The sequence below is a fragment of the Gopherus flavomarginatus genome, chromosome 5 (assembly GCF_025201925.1).
Source record: "Gopherus flavomarginatus isolate rGopFla2 chromosome 5, rGopFla2.mat.asm, whole genome shotgun sequence".
Classification (NCBI taxonomy): domain Eukaryota; kingdom Metazoa; phylum Chordata; order Testudines; family Testudinidae; genus Gopherus; species Gopherus flavomarginatus.
Window position 1 is genome coordinate 34943847 of NC_066621.1, and position 13988 is coordinate 34957834.

A 13988-nucleotide genomic window follows, 5' to 3' on the forward strand; every position below is an offset into this window, starting at 1 on the left:
CTTGCAGGAGCTAGCAGTAAAGGGGGAGTGGGGATCATTCAGGGGCAATGGGGAAGTGCCAAAGTACAAGTTTTGCCCAGGGCACCATTTTCCCTAATGCTGGTCTGAGCAAACAATTGGAAATAACCCTTCAGTGAGACCAGAACCATAGTGTAGAAAAGCCCCTTTGTTAAGTGGTTGTGGCTGAGTGCTTAGGGAGCTGGGTTAAAAAACAACAGGCATCTCTCTGTGGAGGTTTGATTCTTGCCTGCTAGGCAAGGTTGGTGTGTGGTGTCTGCATGGCTGTATTTTCAGTGTCTGATAACCCATGGTGCCACAGGGAGCCAAGTCTAGACATATTCAGAGGCTCTTTGCCAGGGTTTCTCAAACTTCCTTTCACTACAACCCCCTTCTGCTGAAAAACACCTTACTACATGGCCCTGGAAAGAGGGACCAAGCCCCTCCACACTGAGCAGAGGCAGAGGAGACAAAGCCTGAGCCTGCCCCAGTTGGGGGAGGGCGAAAAGCAGAGCTTGAGGGATTCAGCCCTGGGTGGTGGGACTCAGACTTTTGGCTTCAGCCCCAGGCACCAACAAGTCTAATGCCAGCCCTGGCAACCCCATTAAACAGGGTCACATCTCACATTGGGGTCCTGACATAGTTTGAGAATCACTGCTCTATGCTGAGGGGAGGGAGTTTTCCTGTGGGTGTAGTTGATTCACTTCCCCAAGAGGTGGCAGCTATGTCAGTGGGAGAAGCTATATCGGTGGGTGTGCAAGTTGTGGTGTTTACCACATTTAAGAAGTTTAATAAAACCCCATTTTTAAAACCATCTGTGGTCTGGGAATGGTGAAGGAGGGTTTGTCCTTCAAAGTCCTGGAGATCACGATTCCATGCACCTGTTGTCATGGGGATATAGCTCAGTGGTAGAGTGTTTGTTTGCAGCTCATGTGGTCCTCACTTCAAACCCCAGTGTTCTTCTATAACTTTCTTTCTTTTTTTAAAAAGAAGGAAAACATTTTCATTTCCATTCTCCATTATGTTCAGGAGCTCCGCTATATGGGGGGCTTGATATGAATGTAAACATTCAACATTTCACTGTTCAAATGCATAAAAACCTAGCGAAGCTGTCCATCAGCTGAAATCAGTTCCAATCCTCTTAGTGTCTAGTTTATGTTTTCATCAATTAAATAAAGGTATCATATGAATGTGCATTTGCAGATCCCTCTTCTCCAGGAGCTATGTTGTGCAGAAGAACAAGAACCACATCCAGTTGGGGTTCAGGATTCTGATGAGCAAAGAGCCAACAAATGTTCTGAGGGCTGGAGAAAAATGCCTTCTAGTGAGCTATTGAACGAGCTCAGCCTGTTTAGCTTATCAAAAGAAGATTGAAAGGTGACTTCATTGAAGTGTTGAAGGGCCTTAATGGAGAGAAAAGATTGAGTATGAAAGGGCTCTTTAGTCTAGCAGAGAAAGTCATAACAAGACCCAATGGCTGGAAGGTGAAAAGAGACAAATTCATATTACAAATAAGACACAAATATGCAACAGCGAGGATGATTCACCACAGGAACAAGCTACCAAGGAAAGTGATGGATTTGCCATCTTCTGATGTCATTTAATGAAAACTAGATGCCTTTGTGGAATGTGTTTGCCCCAAAAGTAGCTATTGTGTCATACAGGAGGCCTGCGCTATGCAGGGGGTCAGATTAGATGCTCTAATGGTCTCTTCTGGCCATAAAGTTGACTAATTTCTGAAAAACTGAGTGTAGTGCTGGGAGAAGCGTCTGATGTATTACTGTCTAGCCGGCTTGCTTCCTAGAACGAATGCTCCTTGAGTGGGGTGATCCACAGGAAGTAGCTCAAACCTCCAAAGTGCCTGGCCAGGGGCAGGACATTATCACAGCAAGGGAGGAGTGTGGCAGTGACATCACATAGGCCTTTTGCAGGACCTCACACTATTGGTCAAAGGTGGTGGGGAGGTGGTGACCTCACAGAAAGATGCAACATCAGCCAGGTAGGACAGGGGTGAAGGGCCGGGGAAACCTCAGAGACCTCTGCGGCTTTGCTTCAGCAAGTCTCCTTCTCCAGGTCTCTCTTTGAGGACTGAGAGAGTATTCAGGTTCATGGACGTGAGCGCCAGGAGGAACCTCTTTTGAGTTTTCTCCTTCCCTTTTTGTGATTTTACTAGAAAACAGATGTCCCTGTTTAGAAGGTAAGAGCCTCCTGGAGGTTTGAAACCTGTTCAGTCTGATCTCTCTGTTGACAGTTGAAATCTAGGCATGGAAAATACACGTTTAAGGATGCAGAATTTTATTCTGCACCTGAGATTTTGTTCTTTAGAATCACTGGGACATTAGGGTTTGTCCTTTTTGTTTCACCTTTTCCTCCATCCATCCCTCCCTCCTTTCTCTTTGTTTCTTTCTTCTTTTGTCCTTTCACCTGTTCCCCTCCCAACACCAGGAGCGGTGTGTGTGTGTGTGTGTGTTGCGGGGGAGTGCTCGGCAGCACACACTGTGGGAGGTCCACTCAGAAATGTGGAGCTGAAATAGTGCTCGGGCAGTGATCCCCACTGGTGACTTGGGCCATCCTTTGGGCTCTCTGATGAAAACCCTCGGCCTCCTGTTCTCAGTCTCTACCCTGATTGGCTGAGCAGGGGGTTATTGACAGGGAGGAGACTCAGGTCCTTGTTGCTCTCTTTGAAGACCAAGGAAATAAGTCAGAACCAGTTATATGTTTGATGAATTCTGCTGCTTCAGTGCATTAATAGTCTCTGAATAGTTCATGATTCTCTCTAACATTGCAGTTCTCCTACAATACTTGCTGAATAATTACTGTGCAGTGTTGGTCTGCAGCTCATTTGAGAACACTTTACTAAAGTCAGTCAATGTTTGAAATTCAAGATCTGATGGTTAGTTTGAAAATCAGGGCTCTTGGGTCCTATTCCCAACTCTGCCACTGGCTGGCTGTGTGACCTAAGACAAGTCAATTCTCCTTTCTCAGCCTTAGCTTCTCCCTCTTTCAAGTACGGATAATAACGATCCGCTTCTACCTACCTCACGGTGGGTGGAGGATGGGGATCCATTGGAGAGTGTCATTAGGGGTAGTGCACAATATGAGGTGTCCTATTACCTTTGCTCAGAGCAAATTATGACATAATAGACTAGCTGAAATAGTCTCTTTTATTTGTATTTTTTTTTATTTTGAAATTGTTAAGAGCAGCAACTACTTAGCTCAGAGTGAAGCATCTTATCTCATGTTTGTAATCTAAGTGTCTCCTCTTTGTGTGCAATGAGGCAATTTAACACTATCTGACAAACAGGAGATGCTTTTGTTTTGCAACAAAATAGTTTTGCAAAGAACTTTCATCCCATTTATTTTGATTTCGAGAAAGAAAGTGGTTTAGTCTGAATGGAATTTTCTGATAGAAATGGTTTCAATTAAATTTCTCCACCATCTCAATTCCTGAGCTCTATCCCTGCCTCTGGGGAATGGAGGTTTCCTGGTTGTTAGAACAGGAGTCAGGACAGGTGGCTTCTCTTTCTGGTTCTGCCACCGCCTTGCTGTGTAGGCCCTTGGGTAGGTCACTTCCCTTCTCTGGACCTCAGGCTCCTCCCCATCTGTCCAATGGGAACAGGGACAGTTCTCGAACTCTGGGCAGTCCTTAGCCTGGGTGATATAAGGGGCGTTCAAACCCTCTGTGAAGGAGAAAGGGGAGTTTCCCGGTGTTTAGCACCAAGGAATTCTGAAGTTTGCTAAAATGTCTAGTCTGTGGAAACAAGAAATGGTTGGGGCAAAACTTTTTAACCACTGCCTTTTTTAAAACCCATTCATGGATGTGTGTCCCTATCTCTCAGGTACCTGGGGTTCTTTGCCAGGAGGAGAGAAGAGGTTCCTGCCTCTGTTTTTGTGGCCTTAACAAACCAGGTGTTGTGCTCCAGTTCTCGTCTGAGATCCCTGAAGAAGAACATCTTCCCACCCTTCAACAAGACAGGACCTATCTTTAAAAGGGAAAGAGAACTCTGAGACTTACTAGCTCGCCTCACTTCCATAGCTGGAGAGATACTGGAGTACATTCTTAAACTATCAGTTTGTCAGCAGCACCAACAGGATAGTTTGGTTCTTAGGACTAGTGAGCATGGATTTGTCAAGAACAAATCATTCCAAACCAATCCTCTTTCCTTCTTCGGCAGGGTTCCGGGCCTAGTGAAGGTGGGTAAACAGTAGATGGGATCTAGCTCGGTGTTACTAAGGCTTTTGACACAGTCCCGTAGGACAGTCTCACAAGCAAACCAGGGAAATGTGGTCTAGATGCAATCAGTGTGATGTGGGTGCAGAGCTGGTTGAAAACCCAGACTCCAAGAGCCCTTCTCCATATATGGCTGTCCAACAGAGAGGATGTACCTGCTGGGTCTGGCAGGGATCAGTCCGGGGTCTGGTACTATTCAATATTTTCATTACTGATTTGGAAAATGGAGTGGAGAGCATGCTTCTAAAATTTGCAAATGACACCAAGCACTTTGGATCACAGGACTGGAATTCAAAATGCCCTTAACAAACTGGAGAATTGGTCTTCTTGAGCCAAACTCCATGGCTGGGCCCCTCTCTCTAGACTGGGATGAAGTGAAACCCCAGAGCCAAACACTCCTCCTCCTGGGCAATGCGCTCCGTCCTTGAATGGTCAGATGCTGATTAGCACTGTCAGAGCAGCTTTGTCTGGGAGATTCCCAGCACTTTTCAATAGCGGTAAAGTATGAAATCCCATCAATGGAACTCAGGAGTCCTGACTCGCAGTCCCCTGGTCCAATGTCTCCAGCGGAGCACACTCCCTCTCATAGGCAGGGGGAGCGGCCATGAGGGCCTGCTTGTAATTGCCAGCTGTGGGAGGGAGTGTGCAGCAGTGGTTAGCAAAGGGGCCTGGAAAGAAGGACTGCTGGGTCCCATCTATACTTCTGACACTTGGTGTGACCCTGAGTCAGTAGCTTCCCCTCCCCAGGTTTGTTTCTCATCAGTAGGGTTGGGGTTGCAGTTCTGACAGCCCAGGGGGGTTGGGAGCCTCCAGGAAGGTGTGTAAAGTGCTGGGATTTCAGGATCCCGGAAGCGCTGTCACCCCTGCACTAGGGTGATGTTCTGCACCCCCTGCTGCTGGCCAAGTTTCTCCTTTCCCTGGCAATAAGACAGACTCTTGTTTTCACAGCCAGCTGATCGCCCAGTGTCATCACTCTGCCTGCTGGCTGGGCAGGGTAACTCCTCAGGTCACCACCCTCCTCTCCAGCCTGTCTTGGGCTTGGAGAGTGAGGAGAAGGGCGAGGGATGATATTGAACATCCTCCATCCATCGCTTCATCACCAGAGCAAGTGAGTGGCATTAGGGCTCCATGGTGGCATCCCCTGTCTGTCTGGGGAGAGGCAGAAAGAGGGGGAGAGGATCTCTCCCAAAGGACATTAGTTTTGCAAACAGCCCCCAGAAGCCCCTCACTCTCAGACTGGGGAGGGGCTTCTCCAGAGCCGTCTCCAGCGTGTTTGGCAAGGTCCCAGCAATGGGGCTCCCAGCCCTTCCCTTGTGGGAGACTGTTCCCCAGGCTGAGAGTCTCTGAGCTGGGCCGGACCCGGGGAGCTGCTGAGCATGGAAATCAATGGGAAACGAAGGGGCCCTGGCCTTGCTATGTCTAGGGACTTTGAAGTGGGGAATGGTTTCCCAGGAGAAGTCTGGACTCCTGAGTTCTGTTCCTTCTCTAGCCTGGGTGGGGAATGGGTGGGAGGAAGTGTGAGTGTGTCCTGGGCTGGCAGGAGGGAGCTGCTTGTCCAAAGTGACCAGTGGTCTTTGTGACTGACCCCAGTGCTCGAAAAGGACGAGACTCCCCGGTTCTTGCAGCCCCAGGGATGACGAGGGGGAAGGTTGAGGGGGAGCAGATCATGCAATGAACTCCTGCCAGTGTGTGTAGCTTGCACTCCCTGCTCCCCCGTGGGGGGAGGAGGAGCTGCTCTGGCTGGGGCAGGGATGGAGAGAGACCAAACAAGTTGGTTAGTGAGAGGCTGCCTTGACCCCAGACTCACATCTGCTCCCCGCTCGGTTCCAGGATGGCCAGGCTCCTGAGGATGTTCAGGAAGAAGGCTCTGCAGGCGGCCCCAGAGCCTGTGGAAAGCAGCTGCCATCTTCCCCAGGAGCCGAGCGTCCCAACCGTCCCCAATGGCGGGGAAGGAGCTCGCGGCCGGGCCAGGAGGTGGAAGTGCCCAGCCTTCTGGAAGAGGAAACCTGCTCCCGGTGCAGGCGCCGAGGTGGGAGAGGCACCGTCAAGGCCAAAATGGAGCTGGGCCAGGATGCAGCTGGGCAAGCAGGACCCAGCCCTGGTGCAGAACCGGGCAGGGTGGTTCTGGGGCTTGTTGTGTGGGCAGCAGCAGCCCCAGGAGCCCAGCCCCGATTTCCAGCAGGAGGCATCGCCCTGCGCGGTCAGTGGGGACCTTCCAGCCTTCCCAGGGCAGGAGGTGGAGGATCCCTCTCCCAGCCCCAGCAGCTCGGCCCGCTTCCTGTGGGACAACAGCAGCACCTGGAACTTGGACAGCAGCGAGGCCGACAGACGCTTCTGCTTTATTCCAGGTGAGGAGCCCGGCTGGGCTCGGAGGGGTAAGGAAGGGGCTGTGAACACTCCGGGCCCAGGCCCTCGAGCAGTGCTATGGGGGTGGGTCCCCAGCTCAGGTGTCTGGCCTGAGCCACTGAACCCCACTGACACCAGATGCTGCCACTTTATTCCTTGATGCCCCATTGGGTTGGGGGGGAGTGTGGGAGGCACCTCCCAAGGAGTCCAGGATTGTGGGTGGAGGGGTCTCTTTGCTATGGACTCCTGAAGGACTTGGGGGCTGATGACACTGAGGCTACTTGGAATCAAATACATTTGAGATACAAGTACATAGCCCATATTCATAACTTCAAATACAAAAATGGAACGCACAGCCAGCAAAATTATAACCAGCAAATCATAACCTTGTCAGAGACACCTCACACGACAACCTTTGCACAATATTTGCTGCACATATATAACAGTGGTGGCAACAATGATCCCTACGGTCCCAGTTCATATTAATAACGTCACAGAAGGCTATAGAGAAGTGGGAGAGAGGTGTCTTCCAGCCGGCGTGTCTCATCCATTTTCCCCTTGCCGCTTGGGCCGAGGTGGGAAGGGAGCGAAACATCCCCGGCTGAAGATTTTGTGCTCGACCTTGAAGATTAAGCCCAACCCCCCGGCATGGCTAGGTCAGGGTTGTCCTGGGCTCTGGGGGCAGAGGGCTGAGCTGGGAGAAAGGGCAGATGAGGGGATTTTGTCTCTGATAGATAAGGGCTTTGTCAGGAGAAAGCTGTAGGTCACATGCTGGGGGTGTCAGTGAGATTTGAGCTGGGGTAGCAGCAGCAGGGAAGCAGTGTGTGTGTGTGTGGGGGGGGATTCACTTGGTAAAAATGAAACTCCCAAGCCGCTCCCTTTGCTGGAGCAAAAGCCTCTCATTTATCTCCTCAACTCCCTTCCATGAAAATCTCCACCCCTCCCCTGGTGCTGAGAGACCCTCTTTACTCCCATGGAGATTTGTAATTGTTCTAACTCTTCCTTTGCCTTGTCCAAATAGTTTTCCCAGAAAAATGATCAAGGACATTTCAAATGAGAAAAACAAACGAAACCAGAGAAACTCCCACCACACACAGTTTGAGTCTGAATTTTTCTACTGAAATTTGGAGATAATAAAACTCCTTCCTCTGTTGGCCAGAAACCAAAGCTAGACCTCCCCTGCTGTAGCTGTGACTTCTGCTACCAAACCACCAATGTGCGTCTCCTCTTGTGAGACATTTCTCTGCACAATACTGCGGCTAATCCAGTTATTGACTCCAGGAAACATTTTCCTTAGCATGGTTCTGTGTGTCACTGGTTTGTATAGCAAAGGTCAGTTCCTAGCCCTGTGGTCCGGACATCCTCATTCGCATCAGGCTTCAAGTTGAGAATAATTTCCTATTCCCGCTCTGTGGGAGGGGAGACTTTTAAACGCGCTCTCTGTGCGACTGCACATGGCTAAGCAAAGAGAACAAACCCAAATCCCCCCTGTGCTTTGGGAGCCAGGTTTGCAGTGGGAATTCTGTAGTTCAGATGACTTCACACCTGGTCATTGTGATTCTTTACCAGTTTCTCTGGCATTGGGGCACCTTTACACTTCAGCTGTGATGGCTGAGTGGTTAAGGTGTTGAAGTTGAAATCCAATAGGGTTCCGCTGCGCAGGTTCAAATCCTGCTTACAGTAAGGCCTGTGTTTTAGCCAGTACTTTATCCGAGCAATTCCCTGTGTACAACCCCCTGAGACACTCTCAAGTCTCTCCCCACCCCAAGTAAATCCTCTTCTGCTCTATTCATAGAGATGCCTGGGACACCACCTCCCCCTGTGTCCCTGAGGTGTCAGGCAAACTCTCAGTGCCTGTAGCCTCTGCCACTCACCTAGTGCCCCATAGATCAGCCATAACCCTGGTTCTGCTCCTCTCTCTAGTGTGTGAAAGGAGCCAAGTCAGTGACTCCATGGGATTTGCCCCGGACCCCTCTAGGGCCGGCCCTGAAGGGAAGCACTGACTATCAAAGTGACAATACAACTGACCAGCATTGCGGGGGAGGCTGAGGGAGATCCGCACTCATCAGGTCTCTTCTCTCCCCAAGGTGAGCCAGACACTGCTCTCTCCTGACTCTCACTCTAGCAGCTGGACACTAAGGAGCCATTTCCCCACAGCAAGTGCATTGAGTGCCCCTTTGGTGCTGGGGGGGGGCCTGGCGCTGCTGCTGGCTCTGGGGCTGGCAGGGGGGTTGATATCTGCACAGACTCTCAGCTGCCAGGCCGGAGGGGACACTTGAGACCTTACCAGACTGTCTCATTGAAGACGGGGGGTTGAAAGACCTATACAAACGCTCTCCAGAGCACGGAGCAACATCCGCCCATGCAGCCAGGCAATGAGCATTTCTCACAGCCTGGAGCCAAGGGTGAGGTGGCAGCTACTGTTCCAGCTCCTGGGGGACAGGCCCTGTCAGCTAACAGACACTTCTTACTCACCACAGCTAAGGGCGCTGGATTCCTCCAGTGGGGGTGTGAAGCAACCATTCTTTTCCTGTCCTTTTTGTGTGCGACTGCTGACAAAAACATCCCAGATAGAGAAGCAACAGGCCAAAATACTGTCATGCAACTGCCAAAGTAGCTCAGTTGGGAGAGCATTAAACTGAAGATCTAAAGGTCCCTGATTCAATCCTGCGCTTTGGCAGTCCCTGTCATTATGCTTTGTGCAGAGATGGCTTGCCCTCTGGGAGCACAGCAGTGCCTCCACCCAAGGTGAGTTCCTGACCTTGGGATCTGCAGTAGGAAAACACGGAAGGGGCTTACTTGCCCCTATTTGGCCCATCTGACCTTTAATGATGAGAGCTGTCTTTCCCAACATGGTGGGAAGAAAGTGAGGCAGGGCAGCCTCAGGAATGGTGCCAGAGGGCTGCTAAGCAGGGGTTGGGGATGAAAACTCTTCTGTGCAGCTGAGCAAGAGCAGTACCAAGGAAGGAGCATCTGTAAAAGTGACCCCACACACCTCTCCTCCTCTGGGCAGCTGGTGCTGACAGCTCCAAGGGAAGGCTTAAAAGCCACAGAGCAACTGAGGGCAGGACCATGTCTAGGTGTGGCCTTCAGACAGGCACAAAAACACCCAGCCAGGCTGCTCCCTGCCATGCCAAACACCCACTGAAGGTCACCAGCATGCAGAGCGGCTGCTGATGCTCTGTAGCCAACATCAGAAGATAGTAGGAAAGCAGGGCCCAGGGCCAGCCCCCATGGTGGGGCCTCTGACTGGTCCCACTCAAGGTATTCACTTTTGCTGTGGGCCAGGAGATTTTACCCCAAGAGGCTTTTCCCAAGCTGGCAAGAAGCAGAGAAACACCCAGGCTCCCAAGACGCTATGTAGCAAGTACCCTCCAGCACAGGGAAAGGTGCACACGCTAGCCCAGGCTGCCGCCCACTTTCTTTGGTAAGTCAGGAAGGGCAAAGGCTAGACTGGAAGCACCTGGGGCTCCTGCCGCAGCCTTTGTGACACCCAACCCCCAACTCCTTCCCAGGCTCTAGCTGAAGCCAGAGCATTGGCCTGAGCAGCCAAGAAGAGGTTCCAGCCCTGAAGGGAGCAGGACGTTCAGCACAATAGTAAAACTGCAGAAACACAACCACCTAGAGACTCAAACCCTCAATCTTCTAATCCACACTCAGACGCCTTATCCGTTAGGCCACATGGTAACATAAGAAAAGACCCTCCAAGCACTTCTTTGGAAAAGGCAGACACTGTGTTTCTCAGGTCATCTACTGAGGGGGGCTGAGACTCTCTGGGCACAAGAAGTCGAGTTACCAGCAACACGTGAGACTTAATTCTATGGAGCCAGGTGCAGGGCTTTGGAAGGGAGGCTCAGGCATGGAGGATTGGGGTGCAGCGGATGGACCGGCTGTCTAGGTGTTGAGATTTAGTCACGCTGAGGCACAGAAGGGAGGAGGAGGAGTAATCCTGCTGACAGTCAGCGGCTGTGCAGAAAAAGAGGAGGGGTTCTGGGGACATTTTTTGCCTCTCTTTTGCCTATCTGCTCGCTCTTGGGGTGAACGGGGAAGATGATCTCAACAAGCTCAGTTGGTAGCACATCAAGCTCTTAATCTGAGGATCCAGGGTTCAAGCCCCTGTCTGGGCACCCAGTTTTAAATTGCCTTGTGTGCCAGGAGCCAAATGATTCCTGGTGCTTCTCCACCAGCCCCATGCAGATTCCCCGAATCCATGGCCATTTCCTGGAAAGGTTCCTTTCCTCAGGAATCAGGAGAGAGGCAACATCCACATTACCAGAGGACCTCCTGCAGGCATGCTGCTGAAGGCAGCCTGACTGCCACCCTCACAGTGACCGGCAGGCCGTTCCCTGCAGCATGCAGTCCCAGGCATGCACTTGCTGCGCTGGTGCCTGGAGCTGTCCCTATCCCTGACCCAGGGCAGAGGACATTGGAAGCTGAACATCCAGAGCTTGCAAGATAAAGGAGCAGGGGGGTGAGGCCTGGCGTTGTTGGCAGAACAGGAAAGCATCAGAGGGTTCTATGGCAACCAGAGGGATTGACGGAAGGCGGTGAAGGAGGAGTTGGCGGCTTTGTTCCAGCGGTTAGGCAAACACCGCAATATCAAAGAAACCAATGGTGCCAAGTGTTGCCTGTGGGATTTCCACAAGAGCATCCAGGCTGGGGAGCCAGTGATCCTGTGACTGTACAACCGGATCAAGTGACAGCTGCCCGAGTTCCATGAGATTAGGCTGCAGCTGGCCGATATGAGCGGGAGCACGGAGTGAAGGGAGGGGCGTCCTCCCCTGACATTTTTGCAGCCTGCAGGGAATGGAGACCAAGCAGGGGGATGTGGGGACTCAGGGCAGGACCCGCGGATCCCATAGTGCAGGACAACAGTCGCTGGAGGAGGAGAGAGAGTCCTGCGAGAGGAAGCCGCTGGTGGGAAGCAATAAGTGCAGAGTGCAAACCAGTCAGCCGGGAGACACAGGGGTCAAGAAAACAGAATGGGTGCAGGTTCCATGGTGTAATGGGCAGCACTCAGGACTTTGAATCCTGGAATCTGAGTTCAAATCTCAGTGGGATCTCCTGCAGATATTGTAGCTTGCTGCAAAGTCTTTGAGCTCAATGTGTATAGTTACTTTCTACCTGGGTAAACTTCAGCAAGGTTTTTTTCTCCTCCTCATGGGTCACTGATGCCCACTGGAGGTAGGTCTTTGGTCCAGCTGGCCGCTATAGGGTGGGGTCCTAGAACTTAACAGCCTGGCTAGAGATTCCTGCGGGTTGACCTGATGGTTTGGTTTCTTGCTGCTTCATCTGATGTCCACAACTTTGGTCCCTGTAGCTGCAGCTCTTCCTCTTGCCCACATGGCATTTAAAGGAAGGAGTGCCAGGGCCAGGCTTCCCAGGCTGGAGCCCAGCACACCTCTCCTCCTCTGGGCACCTAGAGCAGAGGCGGCTGGCGCTGACAGCTCCAAGGGAAGGCTTAAAAGCCACACAACTACCGAGGACAGGGCAAGAGGAGGGCAGGACCATGCCTATGTGTGGCCTTCAGACAGGCACAAAAACACTCAGCCAGCCTGCTCCCTGCCATCCCAAACACCCACTGAAGGCCACCCACAGACCAGCATGCGAGGCAGCTGCTGATGCTCTGTGGCCGTTATCGAAGAGGGTAGGAAAGCAGGGCCAGCCGCCCAGGTGGGGCCTCTTACCATTCCCACTCAAGGTGCTCACTTTTGCCATGGGGCAGGAGATTTTACCCCAAGAGGCTTTTCTCCAGCTGGCGAGAAGCAGAGAAACACCCAGGCTCCATGTAGCAAACCACCTCTAACACAGAGACTGGTGCACATTTGGAAGAGGGAAACTGCTCTACACACTAGCCTGGGCAGCCGCCCATTTTCTTTGGCAAGTCAGGAAGGGCAAAGGCTACACTGGAAGCACCTGGGGCTCCTGCCCCAGCCTTTGTGATGCCCATTCCCCCCAACTCCTTCCCAGGGCTCTAGCTGAAGCCAGAGCATTGGCTTGAGCAGCCAAGAAGAGGTTTCAGCCCTGAAGGGAGCAGGACTTTTAGCCCAAAGGTAAAGCTGCACAAGCACAACCACGAAGGGACTCAAACTCTCAATCCCCTGATCCGAAATCAGATGCCTTATCCATTAGGCCACAGGGTCACATAAAAAAAGGCACTCCAGGCACTTCTTTGGAAAAGGCAAACACTGATGCATCCAACGAAGTGGGGATTCACCCACGAAAGCTCATGCTCCAATATGTCTGTTAGTCTATAAAGTGCCACATGAGTCTTTGCTGCTTTTGCAGACGCTGTGTTTCTCAGGTCAGCTACTGAGGGGGACCGAGACTATCTGAGCACAAGAAGTCAAGTTCCCAGTGAGATGTGAGACTTAATTCTCTGGAGCCGGGTGCAGGGCTTTGGCAGGGAGGCTCAGGCATGGGGGACAGTGGTGCAGCAGATGCACCAGCTGTCTAGCTGCGGAGATTTAATCTTACTGAGGAGGAGGAGGAGGAATCCAGCTGATAGGCAGTGTCCAGGACCGGTGCAACCACTAGGTGAACTAGTCAGCTGCCTAGCGTGCCAAGTGGTTGGGGGAACCAAAAGCCACACTCAGATGAGGCAGTGGAGAGGAGGTAAGCTGGGGAGGGGGCTTGGGGGCGTGCGGGGAGAGGGCTTCCCGCAGCAAGTAACAAGGGCGGGGGCGTGCAGAGGAACCACTTCCTGTCCCAGCTCACCTCTGCTCTGTTTTCTCCCCTGAGCACGCCGCCCCCACTCTAATTCTCCTCCTCTCCTATGCTTGTCGCACTAAACAGCTGGTTGGCACTGCAAGCCTGGGAGGCAGGAGAAGTGGAGCAGTGCCGGCGTGCTCAGGGGAGAAGGCAGAGCAGTGGGGAGCTGGGGCTGGGAGATGCTGCAGGAGGGGCTGCCTGGCTCTTCCCCATGGCCCCTGCCCCTGCTCCGCCCCAGTCCCGCCCTCCTGCCCCTGCACTCACTGCATGGCAAGTAGAGTGACCCAGCCCCAGCCTGGTCCACGCCCCTGGTTCCCAGCCATGCCGCCAGCAAGTGCTGTGGGGTGGTTCCCCCCTCCCCGCAAACTTGGGAGCCAGGGGAGTTCTATGGCCCTGGGTCTCTCATCCCTCCATCCCTCCCCTGCCTCCAATATCCCTTCTGGGCTCTGTGGGGATGGGTCTCTCTCTCTGCCCCTGTGCTCCCCCCTGCACTGCATGTCCTGGGAGAGACTCAGTTTCCCTGGACCAACATTTCACCACTCCACACATGTCTTTTCTGTTCTCCATCTCCTTCCACCCCACCTCATTTTCCCTGCACTCCAGGCTGGGTCTCTGCAAACCTCCTCTCCTCTCCTCCTGACCCCAATAACTCCCTGCCCCTATGGGTCTATAAGGCTGGGTCTCTCCGTCCCCCATTCTCCCT

General features: G+C 52.4%; 1 protein-coding gene and 2 non-coding genes across 4 annotated transcripts in view; all 3 read left to right on the forward strand.

The window, feature by feature from the left end:
- The window catches only part of KDM2A (lysine demethylase 2A), a 601751-nt gene that overhangs the window by 64400 nt on the left and 523363 nt on the right, over nt 1–13988 (forward strand). The window lies entirely within an intron of this gene.
- TRNAS-UGA (transfer RNA serine (anticodon UGA)) lies at nt 8176–8257 on the forward strand. The gene has a single exon. It is a non-coding gene; the product is annotated as a tRNA-Ser (tRNA).
- On the forward strand, nt 11566–11637 carry TRNAQ-UUG (transfer RNA glutamine (anticodon UUG)). The gene has a single exon. It is a non-coding gene; the product is annotated as a tRNA-Gln (tRNA).